Here is a 5,155-nt window from a genome sequence, read left to right as displayed (position 1 = left end):
TTCGATTGCCAGGAGAATTGAATTGATGATGAGGAACTTTATGTGGGGGTCCTTTGTGGAGACGAGGAAATTCCATCTTCTTATATGGGATAGAGTGTGCATGCCCAAAAGGGAGGGTGGTCTTGGGATTAGGAAAATTATTGCTGTTAAACAAGCCTTGCTCTGTAAATGGTGGTGGAGGAGTTTAACTTGCAAAGATCATCTCTGGTGCAAAGTTATTGCCTCGAAGTATGGAGATTGTAGATTTGGTATGTAGGTGGGTACAAGAAATGAGGTTAGGGAAATGTCTTCATGCTAGAGATCGATTTATAATTTTAAAGCCTTGATTCATAGAGACATTCATTGGACCTTAGGAAATGGCACCAATATTTCATTTTGGCATCATAAGTTGTTGGGGGATGCTCTTTTGAAACTAGGTTTTCCTTTGATTTTCCAAAGAATGGCTAACCCTAATGCTGTAGTCCCTGATCTCTATGAGCATAGGGGTGATCATATTATTTGGAATATCAACCTTCCTTATAATATGATCCTGATACTCTCTTTTTTGAACACTTTAGTTCGCTCAGATTACTGGATGAGGTTTATATCCCTCATAATGCCGTGGAAGAGGTCGTTTGGGAGATCGATAAGGATGACGATTATTCGGTGAGGTCTATGTACCAGCAGCTCTTTCACGATAGGCGGCGGCTGTTTAAGCCTGAATTTGCTATCGTTTTGAGGTGGCCTTTACCTCTTAAGGTGCAAGGTTTTTTATGGCTGGCTATTCAAAATAAGGTGTTGACAGTAGATAATCTTATTAAGAGAGGGAAAATATTGGAAATGTATGTGTAAGGAGGATGGGGAATCTGGAGATCATCTCTTTTTGCACTGTTCTTTTGCTTATCGCATTTGGGGTAAGTTCTTTGACCTGCTTAAGATTGCTTTGGTAATGCCATCAAGTGTTGTAGGTATTTTACAAAATTTGACGATAGACTTACCTCGGTCCGGCGTTATTATTTGGCAAATCACTAGAGGCATAATTTTATAGGAAATCTAGAAAGAGAGGAATATAAGAGTGTTTAAACGGGATTAACTTGTTTTTTGAGATCATATGGGAGAAGATTTTACATGCTATTTGGCTATATCTTTGATTACCAAAGTTGACCAAGATATTTCGGAATTGGATGTTAGGAGAAATTTTAAAAAAAATTTCCAACTGGGTATTTTGAAGTGCAGACCGAAAGGAAGATGGGTGGCCCCAGTCTTTGAGGTCTTCAAGATAAACTTTGATAACAGTTTTTTAGGAAATCCAGGTCCTGCAGGATTTGGTGGTGCTCTTAGGGATTGGTTGGGGAACGTTATCTTTTCTTATGCTGGTCCTCTTGGGGTGCATACTGCTAATTATGTTGAACTATATGCACTTTTCTATGGTTTACGTATCTTTGTGGCAAGAAACTTGGGGCATTACTGCATCCTAGAAGGTGATTCCATGAACGTCATGAAATCGTGTAAAGGAAAGCAGAAGTTGCTTTGGGAGTTCAAATCTCTGCTTCTTCAGATCTTAGACCTCTCTAGTCCCTTTTCCTTTTCTTTTGAACATGTCTATAGGGAAGCGAATTTTATGGCTGATTCTCTTGCTAAAGGGGGCTCTCTCCTGACTGAGACTCTTGTCTCTGACTTTGTAATCTCGTTGTAGTTTAATGGAATAGTGGAATTTCTATAAAAAAAAATAAAATAATAAATATCATCAAGAGGCACATAGGTCTTACGTATTACTCTAAGATACATTTATAAAAGACAGTCACCAGATCAATTATTCAATAGGTCATTTTTTAATTGATTTAAAAAATATCATCAAGGGGCACATAGTTATGTTAAAATAATTGGTAGCTTAGTTGTGCTTCGATAAATGGTGAAATTGTTAAGGAGTTGATTTGTTGGGTGTAGTTTGATACGTTTTTCTTTTTTTTCTTGGAAAAGTATATAATCAGATCATTCACATTTGGTATGAGGTGATCACAATTAATCTTGACTATGGGATATGAAATTGAGTGGCTGCATTTATTCCATTGACTAAGCTTAAAGTTCAAAAGAAATTTTTTCGAACTTTGTGACAAATCCAAACTGTCAAATTTTACATATGATATTTAATAGTAATTGTAACCTCCTTGTATTGAAGGTAAATTGTTTCATGGTACACAATCCCTTTCTTATTTAATAAGAATGAACAATATACTATAAAATTGTTTTCTTTGTTACAAGAAGATCACAATCACTTTTAGTTATCGGATATGCGAACCAGTAGGTGAGGTATGTCAGAGAGTTTGAGAGTAATAATTTTAGATTTTAAACCCAACCAATAACACATTTCGAGCTACCTAACTTTACATCTGACTCGACCTCTGAAAACAAAGAAAAATAATATTTTTTCTTTTAATATTGCAACGAAGGACAATGGCTCCATGTATGCTTTTTTTTATTTGAATACCTATGCAAGTGACCATAAATTTCTTAGCATATTTTGTAACATCTTATTTAAGAAAGAGGAGGAGGTAAGTCTTGTGAAAGTTTGGTAGATGATGATGGGCAATGGATTCCTAACATTGAATTACCTCATTTTTAACTCAAGAAAAATGAGAGGATGATCCCTTCTCATTCCAACATGTGTGACTTACAGGCGGGGTCAGCCCTATGCTCAGCTGTTAACATTTATAGAAATCAGATATTTAGTTTTCTATCTTGTAATATGAAACTAAATATCTGGTTTCTATAACTGTTAACACCAACCCGTCAACATAGGGCTAGCTTAGGCCCCACCCAAATGAGGTTAGGCTAAAGAGGCTCCGATACTAACAATGTCAGGCCAGGCCGGACCAAATGCAAAAGAAAAAATAAAAAAAACAACGGGTGTGCCAACCCCTTTCTTCTGATCTGGCCCAACCCGATCCTTTGGTCTCAAGCCATATTTTGTAGGCCAGGCCTAGTTTTTTATTCCCATTGCCAACTCATATGACCCTTTGGTCCTCTCTCTCTCAAATTGGATTTCCATAACTCCCTTTCTCTCTCTAGGTTTGTTTCTCTCTCTTGTCCTACCCCTCCATTTCCAACAAATATACTTTCTGTTCCAAATCAAGTGATCGACTCTTGAATAAGACTCTCTCTCTAAACCATTCCAAATCAACTGATCCCGTCTCTCTCTCTCTTTCTTGGTGGAAATGAACTCCCTACCCCCCAAAGATGGACATCCCTTGCAGGTGGGTTACAAAAGCTTCTTGCAATAGATGCTCAAAATTCCAACTATGCCAAACTATGCCTAAGATTGCCCCAATCACAATGTCTTACCCTAAGTGTAAGACATTGGGGCAATCTTACCCCAAGGGGCTGTTTGGATACCAGGAAATAGATTGTCTGTGAAATATATTATGGGCGTAATACATTACCTGCAAATGGATTGTCATTAGTTGGGAAGTATTTAGATGCAACTTGAGAAATACATTGCTAATATTTAGCTAATGTATGGAAAAAATATAAGAAATACATTACCATCCAAATATGAAAAATATGGTTATGTTTGGCTAACATGATTAGACTTTGGTTTTAACGTGATAAATTATTGGAATAATATGATTGGAATAACATGATTTTATTGTGATAAGCCTTATTTTTTTTATTTTTTATAGAAGTCTTTCAAATGCCTCTCTATATATAATTTCAAATAAACAACAAATTTATGATACCAAAATCAAAATCTTTATGGTACAAGTTAAAAAATGGGAAGAAGTTTGATTAGTAAACTAGAAGGTATGGTAATTGTATTAGAAAATTTTGAAGCACTGGATGAGACTAAAGACGTATCTTATTTCAATTGAGTTTTTACTAATATATTATGAGGACTATGTTGTTGTATGAAATTTTTTATTATGATTGTGTTGTGTATCTCATCGATTACCAATTATTATTTTTATTATTTTTGTTTTTATACGAGAGTTGACGGCGGGCTACAACCCAAATTGGGAATAGAGGGATGTAGAAATTTTTTTATTATGATTGCAGTAGAAAATTGTCCCTCATCAAGTTCTTCAACTGTTCAAATCAATTTAGATTTCTCCTTACTTTCACTTACCAATTATTTAATTTTTTTTTTATATGAGAGTCAAATGAGGGCTATAGCCAAATTGGGGAGAGAGGGATGTAGAAACTTTTTATTATGATTGTAGTAGAAAATTGTCCTTGTACACCTGTTCAAATCAATTTAGATTCCCCTTTTCATGTCTCCTACTTTCACTTTCTACTTACCTTAATAATAATTATACAATACATCGTATATGTGAGAAAGGAAAATATTTTTTAAGCGGGGATAGGATAGAGAGACGCATGCGAAAGATTTTCAAAGATTACATGTCAACTATTTTTCACCCTCAGTGGCATAATCGATTTCTTGATTTTTGGGGAATTCTCAAATAATCTCGGTAATGTCTTTCCATTTCCTTACTATTAAAGTATACTCAAACAGTATAAATATCATATTTCCTTGTAATCTAATGTCACGTAGTAGATTTTCACATACCCAAACGGCCCCCAAGTGTATATCCTCAAAGTTCCAACTATGCTTAACTTATTTCTTTCAAACCAACTAAGAGATAACTTATCCTAACCCCTAACAAAACATTCGGCTCACACCCACCCAATTCCTAAATAGAGAACCCATTTAAAAAACAGTAAATAAAATTAAATTATTTGTTTGAATTTTCAATTGCGTGACTATAAGAAAAATAATGTCGAATTTCTGATTCCTAAATTCTATGATGCAGCTAAACAAGTATTTTGAATTCATTGTCTATAATCTCCTACTGAAAAGTAATGAATTAGATTTTTGACATGTCTTCTCTCTAAAACAATGTTTTGGAAATTGCCTTGGCTAGGTAGTCGGCCGGTGACTAACTCGATGAAGGCCGAATGGATTCATCAGAGTTACGTGCATGAAAAAAATTTTAAACAAAATGCCCAAGAAAAGGAAATAAATTCCTAAAAAAATAGTTAAAATTCATAAAAAATTAAAAAGGTTGATAGAAAATAGTTGGAAGAATAAAGAAGATGAAAACAATCTATTAAAGATGCAATAAATATCGAAATATTGGATTATATCTATATTGGATTTGTACTTAGAATATTCCAA

This window comes from Amborella trichopoda, chromosome 5 (assembly GCF_054954075.1).
Source record: "Amborella trichopoda isolate Santa Cruz 75 chromosome 5, AtrichopodaSantaCruz75HAP2 v2.0, whole genome shotgun sequence".
In the NCBI taxonomy this organism is placed as follows: domain Eukaryota; kingdom Viridiplantae; phylum Streptophyta; class Magnoliopsida; order Amborellales; family Amborellaceae; genus Amborella; species Amborella trichopoda.
Note: the sequence above shows the minus strand (reverse complement) of the source record.